Source organism: Stenella coeruleoalba (genome assembly GCF_951394435.1).
Source record: "Stenella coeruleoalba genome assembly, contig: scaffold_34, whole genome shotgun sequence".
NCBI classification, from domain to species: Eukaryota; Metazoa; Chordata; class Mammalia; order Artiodactyla; family Delphinidae; genus Stenella; species Stenella coeruleoalba.
In genome coordinates, this window is record NW_027646159.1 from 41,186 (window position 1) to 55,342 (window position 14,157).

General features: G+C 43.9%; 1 long non-coding RNA gene across 17 annotated transcripts in view; it reads left to right on the forward strand.

Moving 5' to 3' along the window:
* The window catches only part of LOC307181293, a 359,275-nt gene that overhangs the window by 35,032 nt on the left and 310,086 nt on the right, over positions 1-14,157 (forward strand). The window lies entirely within an intron of this gene.

The following is a 14,157-nucleotide window of genomic DNA, read 5'->3' on the forward strand; positions in this document are numbered from 1 at the left end:
GCTCCCAGTTCTCCATGGCCTGTCCTGCCTTTCTGGATTTTACACTTTTTTCAGATGGCCCTTTTGACCGGGGGGAAGTGAGACTTCATTGTAGTGCAGATTTCCTTTGCAAGCTTGCTTGGTTGGCCAAAAAGGGCGTATGCGTTTTTTCCTGAATATATTCAGGAAAAAACGCATACGCCCTTTTTGGCCAAGTGCATCATTGTGGACGTTCTGCCTCTTTTCCTATGCTTTCAATGCAATTCCAGTCTACCTCCTGAAATCGGTTTCCTGCAATTCTGCCCCGCTTTCAAGTCCTCTTGGCAGCCTTACTTCAGTCTATTTTTGGACGATAGCTGTCATTTAAAACTCTGCAGGTTTGTGAATTACAGTGCCCCTGAGCTCCTTTCTTCAACTCGGTTTCTTTTGAGCTGGCCGCAACACCGCAGGATGGCTTCAGGCCCTAATCTGGTTCCGGTACGGCACGCTGAGCCTTTGGTTATTTCCTCTTCCTGTTGGGAAATGAGAGTTAAATTTCCCCGTCCAGACACCTCCAGCTAGTCTCTCATTGGTTCTCGCTATTCCTGTTCATCTTCCGCAGAAATTGCAAACTGTGCCAAACAGGAGGTTAAAGGCGCTGACTCTCCAAGTGGGGAGAGTGTTAGTAAAGCGTCTGGAATGTTGCACCCGAGTACCAGGGGAGGAAACCTGAGACATATTTGAACACGTCTCCCGATCACATGGTTGATCATACTCTGGGTTCCACATGCATGTTTTAGCTGAAGGAAGAATACCTAAAACCTGGGTAGTTGAAACACGTGGAATGGGTACCATGCAATATGACTTCAAAGGGTCTTCATTTGCTCACTGAACCTCTCCAATCCTATCACTGCTGCGTTTATGCCCCTGTACACATGCTTGATTCTCTTTCGGAGACATAGCAATCCATAGGTTTTAAGATACTTACTAGTCAGGTACATTCTTAGGCGTTTAATATGCGGTGTTGAGTCCATTTCGTTGAGCAAGGAGTAGCTCTTGTCTATTCCATATTTGACTTAAGGAACTTTATCTGTGCTCATTTCAATCTCTGGTTTTATGCAGCACCCCAACTCACCTTTACCCTTAAGCAAGCATAAGTTGGTTTTCTAAATTTGAGACCCTGTTCTGTTCTGTAATTCATTTCCTGTGTAGCCAAGTTTACATTCCGTGTATTACTGATATCTTATGATGTTTCTTTTTCTGTGTGACTTATTTCAGTTAGAATCATCGTACCTGAATCCACTCATTATGCTGCTACGGGCCTGATGACATAGATTTCATTGCTGAGTGATACTGCATTGTACGTAAGTACCACAAGTTCTTTATCCATTTTTCACTTTCTGTGATATTGAACTTGTACGGTAAACGAGGTTCTTGTAAACGGAGGCGTCCCAAACTTCGGGGTGGCTGTGTCTGTTTGATTTTAATTTCCCTAAGCTATAGGACCATAAGTGGAAGTGCCCTAGGTTCTGTTGCTTTGTTTTTTAGATGTTTCAGGAAACACCATACACTTCTCCCGAGTGGTTGTTGGCAATTTACATCCCGCCCATCAGCATAACAAGGCTCCCAGTTCTCCATGGCCTGTCCTGCCTTTCTGGATTTCACACTTTTTTCAGATGGCCCTTTTGACCGGGGGGAAGTGAGACTTCATTGTAGTGCAGATTTCCTTTGCAAGCTTGCTTGGTTGGCCAAAAAGGGCGTATGCGTTTTTTCCTGAATATATTCAGGAAAAAACGCATACGCCCTTTTTGGCCAAGTGCATCATTGTGGACGTTCTGCCTCTTTTCCTATGCTTTCAATGCAATTCCAGTCTATCTCCTGAAATCGATTTCCTGCAATTCTGCCCCGCTTTCAAGTCCTCTTGGCAGCCTTACTTCAGTCTATTTTTGGACGATAGCTGTCATTTATAACTCTGCAGGTTTGTGAATTACAGTGCCCCTGAGCTCCTTTCTTCAACTCGCTTTCTTGTGACCTGGCCGCAACACCGCAGGATGGCTTCAGGCCCTAATCTGGTTCCGGCCCGGCATGCTGAGCCTTTGGTTAATTCCTCTTCCTGGTGGGAAATGAGAGTTAAATTTGCCCGTCCAGACACCTCCAGCTAGCCTCTCATTGGTTCTCGCTATTCCTGTTCATCTTCCGCAGAAATTGCAAACTGGGCCAAACAGGAGGTTAAAGGGACTGACCCTCCAAGTGGGGAGAGTGTTAGTAAAGCGTCTGGAATGTTGCACCCGAGTACCAGGGGAGGAAAACTGAGACATATTTGAACACGTCTCCTGATCACATGGTTGATCATACTCTAGGTTCCACATGCATGTTTTAGCTGAAGGAAGAATACCTAAAACCTGGGTAGTTGAAACCCGTGGAATGGGTACCATGCAATATGACTTCAAAGGGTCTTCATTTGCTCACCGAACCTCTCCAATCCTATCACTGCTGCGTTTATGCCCCTGTACACATGCTTGATTCTCTTTCGGAGACATAGCAATCCATAGGTTTTAAGATACTTACTAGTCAGGTACATTCTTAGGCGTTTAATATGCGGTGTTGAGTCCATTTCGTTGAGCAAGGAGTAGCTCTTGTCTATTCCATATTTGACTTAAGGAACTTTATCTGTGCTCATTTCAATCTCTGGTTTTATGCAGTACCCCAACTCACCTTTACCCTTAAGCAAGCATAAGTTGGTTTTCTAAATTTGAGACCCTGTTCTGTTCTGTAATTCAGTTCCTGAGTAGCCAAGTTTACATTCCGTGTATTACTGATATCTTATGATGTTTCTTTTTCTGTGTGACTTATTTCAGTTAGAATCATCATACCTGAATCCACTCATTGTGATGCTAAGGGCCTGATGACATAGATTTCATTGCTGAGTGATATTGCTTTGTAAGTAAATACCACAACTTCTTTATCCATTTTTCACTTTCTGCGATGTTGAACTTGTACTGTAAACGAGGTTCTTGTAAACAGAGGCGTCCCAAACTTTGGGGTGGCTGTGTCTTTTTGATTTTAATTTCCCTAAGCTATAGGACCATAAGTGGCAGTGCCCTAGGCTCTGTTGCTTTGTTTTTTAGATGTTTCAGGAAACACCATACACTTCTCCCGAGTGTCTGTTGGCAATTTACATCCCGCCCATCAGCATAACAAGGCTCCCAGTTCTCCATGGCCTGTCCTGCCTTTCTGGATTTTACACTTTTTTCAGATGGCCCTTTTGACCGGGGGGAAGTGAGACTTCATTGTAGTGCAGATTTCCTTTGCAAGCTTGCTTGGTTGGCCAAAAAGGGCGTATGCGTTTTTTCCTGAATATATTCAGGAAAAAACGCATACGCCCTTTTTGGCCAAGTGCATCATTGTGGACGTTCTGCCTCTTTTCCTATGCTTTCAATGCAATTCCAGTCTACCTCCTGAAATCGGTTTCCTGCAATTCTGCCCCGCTTTCAAGTCCTCTTGGCAGCCTTACTTCAGTCTATTTTTGGACGATAGCTGTCATTTATAACTCTGCAGGTTTGTGAATTACAGTGCCCCTGAGCTCCTTTCTTCAACTCGCTTTCTTGTGACCTGGCCGCAACACCGCAGGATGGCTTCAGGCCCTAATCTGGTTCCGGCCCGGCATGCTGAGCCTTTGGTTAATTCCTCTTCCTGGTGGGAAATGAGAGTTAAATTTGCCCGTCCAGACACCTCCAGCTAGCCTCTCATTGGTTCTTGCTATTCCTGTTCATCTTCCGCAGAAATTGCAAACTGGGCCAAACAGGAGGTTAAAGGGACTGACTCTCCAAGTGGGGAGAGTGTTAGTAAAGCGTCTGGAATGTTGCACCCGAGTACCAGGGGAGGAAAACTGAGACATATTTGAACACATCTCCTGATCACATGGTTGATCATACTCTAGGTTCCACATGCATGTTTTAGCTGAAGGAAGAATACCTTAAACCTGGGTAGTTGAAACCCGTGGAATGGGTACCATGCAATATGACTTCAAAGGGTCTTCATTTGCTCACCGAACCTCTCCAATCCTATCACTGCTGCGTTTATGCCCCTGTACACATGCTTGATTCTCTTTGGGAGACATAGCAATCCATAGGTTTTAAGATACTTACTAGTCAGGTACATTCTTAGGCGTTTAATATGGGGTGTTGAGTCCATTTCGTTGAGCAAGGAGTAGCTCTTGTCTATTCCATATTTGACTTAAGGAACTTTATCTGTGCTCATTTCAATCTCTGGTTTTATGCAGCACACCAACTCACCTTTCCCCTTAAGCAGGAATAAGTTGGTTTTCTAAATTTGAGACCCTGTTCTGTTCTGTAATTCAGTTCCTGTGTAGCCAAGTTTACATTCCGTGTATTACTGATATCTTATGATGTTTCTTTTTCTGTGTGACTTATTTCAGTTAGAATCATCATACCTGAATCCACTCATTGTGGTGCTAAGGGCCTAATGACACAGATTTCATTGCTGAGTGATATTGCTTTGTAAGTAAATACCACAACTTCTTTATCCATTTTTCACTTTCTGCGATGTTGAACTTGTACTGTAAACGAGGTTCTTGTAAACAGAGGCGTCCCAAACTTTGGGGTGGCTGTGTCTTCTTGATTTTAATTTCCCTAAGCTATAGGACCATAAGTGGCAGTGCCCTAGGCTCTGTTGCTTTGTTTTTTAGATGTTTCAGGAAACACCATACACTTCTCCCGAGTGTCTGTTGGCAATTTACATCCCGCCCATCAGCATAACAAGGCTCCCAGTTCTCCATGGCCTGTCCTGCCTTTCTGGATTTTACACTTTTTTCAGATGGCCCTTTTGACCGGGGGGAAGTGAGACTTCATTGTAGTGCAGATTTCCTTTGCAAGCTTGCTTGGTTGGCCAAAAAGGGCGTATGCGTTTTTTCCTGAATATATTCAGGAAAAAACGCATACGCCCTTTTTGGCCAAGTGCATCATTGTGGACGTTCTGCCTCTTTTCCTATGCTTTCAATGCAATTCCAGTCTACCTCCTGAAATCGGTTTCCTGCAATTCTGCCCCGCTTTCAAGTCCTCTTGGCAGCCTTACTTCAGTCTATTTTTGGACGATAGCTGTCATTTATAACTCTGCAGGTTTGTGAATTACAGTGCCCCTGAGCTCCTTTCTTCAACTCGCTTTCTTGTGACCTGGCCGCAACACCGCAGGATGGCTTCAGGCCCTAATCTGGTTCCGGCCCGGCATGCTGAGCCTTTGGTTAATTCCTCTTCCTGGTGGGAAATGAGAGTTAAATTTGCCCGTCCAGACACCTCCAGCTAGCCTCTCATTTGTTCTTGCTATTCCTGTTCATCTTCCGCAGAAATTGCAAACTGGGCCAAACAGGAGGTTAAAGGGACTGACTCTCCAAGTGGGGAGAGTGTTAGTAAAGCGTCTGGAATGTTGCACCCGAGTACCAGGGGAGGAAAACTCAGACATATTTGAACACATCTCCTGATCACATGGTTGATCATACTCTAGGTTCCACATGCATGTTTTAGCTGAAGGAAGAATACCTTAAACCTGGGTAGTTGAAACCCGTGGAATGGGTACCATGCAATATAACTTCAAAGGGTCTTCATTTGCTCACCGAACCTCTCCAATCCTATCACTGCTGCGTTTATGCCCCTGTACACATGCTTGATTCTCTTTCGGAGACATAGCAATCCATAGGTTTTAAGATACTTACTAGTCAGGTACATTCTTAGGCGTTTAATATGGGGTGTTGAGTCCATTTCGTTGAGCAAGGAGTAGCTCTTGTCTATTCCATATTTGACTTAAGGAACTTTATCTGTGCTCATTTCAATCTCTGGTTTTATGCAGCACCCCAACTCACCTTTCCCCTTAAGCAGGAATAAGTTGGTTTTCTAAATTTGAGACCCTGTTCTGTTCTGTAATTCAGTTCCTGTGTAGCCAAGTTTACATTCCGTGTATTACTGATATCTTATGATGTTTCTTTTTCTGTGTGACTTATTTCAGTTAGAATCATCATACCTGAATCCACTCATTGTGGTGCTAAGGGCCTAATGACACAGATTTCATTGCTGAGTGATATTGCTTTGTAAGTAAATACCACAACTTCTTAATCCATTTTTCACTTTCTGCGATGTTGAACTTGTACTGTAAACGAGGTTCTTGTAAACAGAGCCGTTCCAAACTTTGGGGTGGCTGTGTCTTTTTGATTTTAATTTCCCTAAGCTATAGGACCATGAGTGGAAGTGCCCTAGGTTCTGTTGCTTTGTTTTTTAGATGTTTCAGGAAACACCATACACTTCTCCCGAGTGGTTGTTGGCAATTTACAACCCGCCCATCAGCATAACAAGGCTCCCAGTTCTCCATGGCCTGTCCTGCCTTTCTGGATTTTACACTTTTTTCAGATGGCCCTTTTGACCGGGGGGAAGTGAGACTTCATTGTAGTGCAGATTTCCTTTGCAAGCTTGCTTGGTTGGCCAAAAAGGGCGTATGCGTTTTTTCCTGAATATATTCAGGAAAAAACGCATACGCCCTTTTTGGCCAAGTGCATCATTGTGGACGTTCTGCCTCTTTTCCTATGCTTTCAATGCAATTCCAGTCTACCTCCTGAAATCGGTTTCCTGCAATTCTGCCCCGCTTTCAAGTCCTCTTGGCAGCCTTACTTCAGTCTATTTTTGGACGATACCTCTCATTTATAACTCTGCAGGTTTGTGAATTACAGTGCCCCTGAGCTCCTTTCTTCAACTCGGTTTCTTTTGAGCTGGCCGCAACACCGCAGGATGGCTTCAGGCCCTAATCTGGTTCCGGTAGGGCACGCTGAGCCTTTGGTTATTTCCTCTTCCTGTTGGGAAATGAGAATTAAATTTGCCCTTCCAGACACCTCCAGCTAGCCTCTCATTGGTTCTCGCTATTCCTGTTCATCTTCCCCAGAAATTGCAAACTGTGCCAAACAGTAGGTTAAAGGCGCTGACTCTCCAAGTGGGGAGAGTGTTAGTAAAGCGTCTGGAATGTTGCACCCGAGTACCAGGGGAGGAAAACTGAGACATATTTGAACACGTCTCCCGATCACATGGTTGATCATACTCTGGGTTCCACATGCATGTTTTAGCTGAAGGAAGAATACCTAAAACCTGGGTAGTTGAAACCCGTGGAATGGGTACCATGCAATATGACTTCAAAGGGTCTTCATTTGCTCACCGAACCTCTCCAATCCTATCACTGCTGCGTTTATGCCCCTGTACACACGCTTGATTCTCTTTTGGAGACATAGCAATCCATAGGTTTTAAGATACTTACTAGGCAAGTACATTCTTAGGCGTTTAATATGGGGTGTTGAGTCCATTTCGTTGAGCAAGGAGTAGCTCTTGTCTATTCCATATTTGGCTTAAGGAACTTTATCTGTGCTCATTTCAATCTCTGGTTTTATGCAGCACCCCAACTCACCTTTACCCTTAAGCAAGCATAAGTTGGTTTTCCAAATTTGAGACCCTGTTCTGTTTTGGAATGCAGTTCCTGTGTAGCCAAGTTTACATTCCGTGTATTAGTGATATCTTATGATGTTTCTTTTTCTGTGTGACTTATTTCAGTTAGAATCATCGTACCTGAATCCACTCATTATGCTGCTACGGGCCTGATGCCATAGATTTCATTGCTGAGTGATACTGCATTGTACGTAAGTACCACAAGTTCTTTATCCATTTTTCACTTTCTGTGATATTGAACTTGTACGGTAAACGAGGTTCTTGTAAACGGAGGCGTCCCAAACTTTGGGGTGGCTGTGTCTTTTTGATTTTAATTTCCCTAAGCTATAGGACCATAAGTGGCAGTGCCCTAGGCTCTGTTGCTTTGTTTTTTAGATGTTTCAGGAAACACCATACACTTCTCCCGAGTGGTTGTTGGCAATTTACATCCCGCCCATCAGCATAACAAGGCTCCCAGTTCTCCATGGCCTGTCCTGCCTTTCTGGATTTTACACTTTTTTCAGATGGCCCTTTTGACCGGGGGGAAGTGAGACTTCGATGTAGTGCAGATTTCCTTTGCAAGCTTGCTTGGTTGGCCAAAAAGGGCGTATGCGTTTTTTCCTGAATATATTCAGGAAAAAACGCATACGCCCTTTTTGGCCAAGTGCATCATTGTGGACGTTCTGCCTCTTTTCCTATGCTTTCAATGCAATTCCAGTCTACCTCCTGAAATCGGTTTCCTGCAATTCTGCCCCGCTTTCAAGTCCTCTTGGCAGCCTTACTTCAGTCTAATTTTGGACGATAGCTGTCATTTATAACTCTGCATGTTTGTGAATTACAGTGCCCCTGAGCTCCTTTCTTCAACTCGCTTTCTTTTGAGCTGGCCGCAACACGGCAGGATGGCTCAGGCCCTAATCTGGTTCTGGCATGGCACGCTGAGCCTTTGGTTAATTCCTCTTCCTGGTAGGAAATGAGAGTTAAATTTGCCCGTCCAGACACCTCCAGCTAGTCTCCATTGGTTCTCGCTATTCCTGTTCATCTTCCGCAGAAATTGCAAACTGGGCCAAACAGGAGGTTAAAGGGACTGACTCTCCAAGTCGGGAGAGTGTTAGTAAAGCGTCTGGAATGTTGCACCCGAGTACCAGGGTACGAAAACTGAGACATATTTGAACACGTCTCCCGATCACATGGTTGATCATACTCTAGGTTCCACATGCATGTTTTAGCTGAAGGAAGAATACCTTAAACCTGGGTAGTTGAAACCCGTGGAATGGGTACCATGCAATATGACTTCAAAGGGTCTTCATTTGCTCACCGAACCTCTCCAATCCTATCACTGCTGCGTTTATGCCCCTGTACACATGCTTGATTCTCTTTCGGAGACATAGCAATCCATAGGTTTTAAGATACTTACTAGTCAGGTACATTCTTAGGCGTTTAATATGGGGTGTTGAGTCCATTTCGTTGAGCAAGGAGTAGCTCTTATCTATTCCATATTTGGCTTAAGGAACTTTATCTGTGCTCATTTCAATCTCTGGTTTTATGCAGCACCCCAACTCACCTTTACCCTTAAGCAGGAATAAGTTGGTTTTCTAAATTTGAGACCCTGTTCTGTTCTGTAATTCAGTTCCTGTGTAGCCAAGTTTACATTCCGTGTATTACTGATATCTTATGATGTTTTTTTTTCTGTGTGACTTATTTCAGTTAGAATCATCATACCTGAATCCACTCATTGTGCTGCTAAGGGCCTAATGACACAGATTTCATTGCTGAGTGATATTGCTTTGTAAGTAAATACCACAACTTCTTTATCCATTTTTCACTTTCTGCGATGTTGAACTTGTACTGTAAACGAGGTTCTTGTAAACAGAGGCGTCCCAAACTTTGGGGTGGCTGTGTCTTTTTGATTTTAATTTCCCTAAGCTATAGGACCATAAGTGGCAGTGCCCTAGGCTCTGTTGCTTTGTTTTTTAGATGTTTCAGGAAACACCATACACTTCTCCCGAGTGTCTGTTGGCAATTTACATCCCGCCCATCAGCATAACAAGGCTCCCAGTTCTCCATGGCCTGTCCTGCCTTTCTGGATTTTACACTTTTTTCAGATGGCCCTTTTGACCGGGGGGAAGTGAGACTTCATTGTAGTGCAGATTTCCTTTGCAAGCTTGCTTGGTTGGCCAAAAAGGGCGTATGCGTTTTTTCCTGAATATATTCAGGAAAAAACGCATACGCCCTTTTTGGCCAAGTGCATCATTGTGGACGTTCTGCCTCTTTTCCTATGCTTTCAATGCAATTCCAGTCTACCTCCTGAAATCGGTTTCCTGCAATTCTGCCCCGCTTTCAAGTCCTCTTGGCAGCCTTACTTCAGTCTATTTTTGGACGATAGCTGTCATTTATAACTCTGCAGGTTTGTGAATTACAGTGCCCCTGAGCTCCTTTCTTCAACTCGGTTTCTTTTGAGCTGGCCGCAACACCGCAGGATGGCTTCAGGCCCTAATCTGGTTCCGGTAGGGCACGCTGAGCCTTTGGTTATTTCCTCTTCCTGGTGGGAAATGAGAATTAAATTTGCCCTTCCAGACACCTCCAGCTAGCCTCTCATTGGTTCTCGCTATTCCTGTTCATCTTCCGCAGAAATTGCAAACTGGGCCAAACAGGAGGTTAAAGGCGCTGACTCTCCAAGTGGGGAGAGTGTTAGTAAAGCGTCTGGAATGTTGCACCCGAGTACCAGGGGAGGAAAACTGAGACATATTTGAACACGTCTCCCGATCACATGGTTGATCATACTCTAGGTTCCACATGCATGTTTTAGCTGAAGGAAGAATACCTTAAACCTGGGTAGTTGAAACCCGTGGAATGGGTACCATGCAATATGACTTCAAAGGGTCTTCATTTGCTCACCGAACCTCTCCAATCCTATCACTGCTGCGTTTATGCCCCTGTACACACGCTTGATTCTCTTTTGGAGACATAGCAATCCATAGGTTTTAAGATACTTACTAGTCAAGTACATTCTTAGGCGTTTAATATGGAGTGTTGAGTCCATTTCGTTGAGCAAGGAGTAGCTCTTGTCTATTCCATATTTGGCTTAAGGAACTTTATCTGTGCTCATTTCAATCTCTGGTTTTATGCAGCACCCCAACTCACCTTTACCCTTAAGCAGGAATAAGTTGGTTTTCTAAATTTGAGACCCTGTTCTGTTCTGTAATTCAGTTCCTGTGTAGCCAAGTTTACATTCCATGTATTACTGATATCTTATGATGTTTCTTTTTCTGTGTGACTTATTTCAGTTAGAATTATCATACCTGAATCCACTCATTGTGCTGCTAAGGGCCTAATGACACAGATTTCATTGCTGAGTGATATTGCTTTGTAAGTAAATACCACAACTTCTTTATCCATTTTTCACTTTCTGCGATGTTGAACTTGTACTGTAAACGAGGTTCTTGTAAACAGAGCCGTTCGAAAATTTGGGGTGGCTGTGTCTTTTTGATTTTAATTTCCCTAAGCTATAGGACCATGAGTGGAAGTGCCCTAGGTTCTGTTGCTTTGTTTTTTAGATGTTTCAGGAAACACCATACACTTCTCCCGAGTGGTTGTTGGCAATTTACATCCCGCCCATCAGCATAACAAGGCTCCCAGTTCTCCATGGCCTGTCCTGCCTTTCTGGATTTTACACTTTTTTCAGATGGCCCTTTTGACCGGGGGGAAGTGAGACTTCATTGTAGTGCAGATTTCCTTTGCAAGCTTGCTTGGTTGGCCAAAAAGGGCGTATGCGTTTTTTCCTGAATATATTCAGGAAAGAACGCATACGCCCTTTTTGGCCAAGTGCATCATTGTGGACGTTCTGCCTCTTTTCCTATGCTTTCAATGCAATTCCAGTCTACCTCCTGAAATCGGTTTCCTGCAATTCTGCCCCGCTTTCAAGTCCTCTTGGCAGCCTTACTTCAGTCTATTTTTGGACGATAGCTGTCATTTATAACTCTGCAGGTTTGTGAATTACAGTGCCCCTGAGCTCCTTTCTTCAACTCGCTTTCTTGTGACCTGGCCGCAACACCGCAGGATGGCTTCAGGCCCTAATCTGGTTCCGGTACGGCACGCTGAGCCTTTGGTTATTTCCTCTTCCTGTTGGGAAATGAGAGTTAAATTTGCCCGTCCAGACACCTCCAGCTAGTCTCTCATTGGTTCTCGATATTCCTGTTCATCTTCCGCAGAAATTGCAAACTGTGCCAAACAGGAGGTTAAAGGCGCTGACTCTCCAAGTGGGGAGAGTGTTAGTAAAGCGTCTGGAATGTTGCACCCGAGTACAAGGGGAGGAAACCTTAGACATATTTGAACACGTCTCCCGATCACATGGTTGATCATACTCTGGGTTCCACATGCATGTTTTAGCTGAAGGAAGAATACCTAAAACCTGGGTAGTTGAAACCCGTGGAATGGGTACCATGCAATATGACTTCAAAGGGTCTTCATTTGCTCACCGAACCTCTCCAATCCTATCACTGCTGCGTTTATGCCCCTGTACACATGCTTGATTCTCTTTCGGAGACATAGCAATCCATAGGTTTTAAGATACTTACTAGTCAGGTACATTCTTAGGCGTTTAATATGCGGTGTTGAGTCCATTTCGTTGAGCAAGGAGTAGCTCTTGTCTATTCCATATTTGGCTTAAGGAACTTTATCTGTGCTCATTTCAATCTCTGGTTTTATGCAGCACCCCAACTCACCTTTACCCTTTAGCAAGCATAAGTTGCTTTTCTAAATTTGAGACCCTGTTCTGTTCTGTAATTCAGTTCCTGTGTAGTCAGGTTTACATTCCGTGTATTACTGATATCTTATGATGTTTCTTTTTCTGTGTGACTTATTTCAGTTAGAATCATCATACCTGAATCCACTCATTGTGCTGCTAAGGGCCTGATAACATAGATTTCATTGCTGAGTGATATTGCTTTGTAAGTAAATACCACAACTTCTTTATCCATTTTTCACTTTCTGCGATGTTGAACTTGTACTGTAAACGAGGTTCTTGTAAACAGAGGCGTCCCAAACTTTGGGGTGGCTGTGTCTTTTTGATTTTAATTTCCCTAAGCTATAGGACCATAAGTGGCAGTGCCCTAGGCTCTGTTGCTTTGTTTTTCAGATGTTTCAGGAAACACCATACACTTCTCCCGAGTGGTTGTTGGCAATTTACATCCCGCCCATCAGCATAACAAGGCTCCCAGTTCTCCATGGCCTGTCCTGCCTTTCTGGATTTTACACTTTTTTCAGATGGCCCTTTTGACCGGGGGGAAGTGAGACTTCATTGTAGTGCAGATTTCCTTTGCAAGCTTGCTTGGTTGGCCAAAAAGGGCGTATGCGTTTTTTCCTGAATATATTCAGGAAAAAACGCATACGCCCTTTTTGGCCAAGTGCATCATTGTGGACGTTCTGCCTCTTTTCCTATGCTTTCAATGCAATTCCAGTCTACCTCCTGAAATCGGTTTCCTGCAATTTTGCCCCGCTTTCAAGTCCTCTTGGCAGCCTTACTTCAGTCTATTTTTGGACGATAGCTGTCATTTATAACTCTGCAGGTTTGTGAATTACAGTGCCCCTGAGCTCCTTTCTTCAACTCGGTTTGTTTTGAGCTGGCCGCAACACTGCAGGATGGCTTCAGGCCCTAATCTGGTTCCGGTACGGCACGCTGAGCCTTTGGTTATTTCCTCTTCGTCTTGGGAAATGAGAGTTAAATTTGCCCGTCCAGACACCTCCAGCTAGCCTCTCATTGGTTCTCGCTATTCCTGTTCATCTTCCGCAGAAATTGCAAACTGTGCCAAACAGGAGGTTAAAGGCGCTGACTCTCCAAGTGGGGAGAGTGTTAGTAAAGCATCTGGAATGTTGCACCCGAGTACCAGGGGAGGAAAACTGAGACATATTTGAACACGTCTCCCATTCACATGGTTGATCATACTCTGGGTTCCACATGCATATTTTAGCTGAAGGAAGAATACCTAAAACCTGGGTAGTTGAAACCCGTGGAATGGGTACCATGCAATATGACTTCAAAGGGTCTTCATTTGCTCACCGAACCTCTCCAATCCTATCACTGCTGCGTTTATGCCCCTGTACACATGCTTGATTCTCTTTCAGAGACATAGCAATCCATAGGTTTTAAGATACTTACTAGTCAGGTACATTCTTAGGCGTTTAATATGCGGTGTTGAGTCCATTTCGTTGAGCAAGGAGTAGCTCTTGTCTATTCCATATTTGGCTTAAGGAACTTTATCTGTGCTCATTTCAATCTCTGGTTTTATGCAGCACCCCAACTCACCTTTCCCCTTAAGCAAGCATAAGTTGGTTTTCTAAATTTGAGACCCTGTTCTGTTTTGGAATGCAGTTCCTGTGTAGCCAAGTTTACATTCCGTGTATTAGTGATATCTTATGATGTTTCTTTTTCTGTGTGACTTATTTCAGTTAGAATCATCGTACCTGAATCCACTCATTATGCTGCTACGGGCCTGATGACATAGATTTCATTGCTGAGTGATACTGCATTGTACGTAAGTACCACAAGTTCTTTATCCATTTTTCACTTTCTGTGATATTGAACTTGTATGGTAAACGAGGTTCTTGTAAACAGAGCCGTTCCAAACTTTGGGGTGGCTGTGTCTTTTTGATTTTAATTTCCCTAAGCTATAGGACCATAAGTGGATGTGCCCTAGGTTCTGTTGCTTTGTTTTTTAGATGTTTCAGGAAA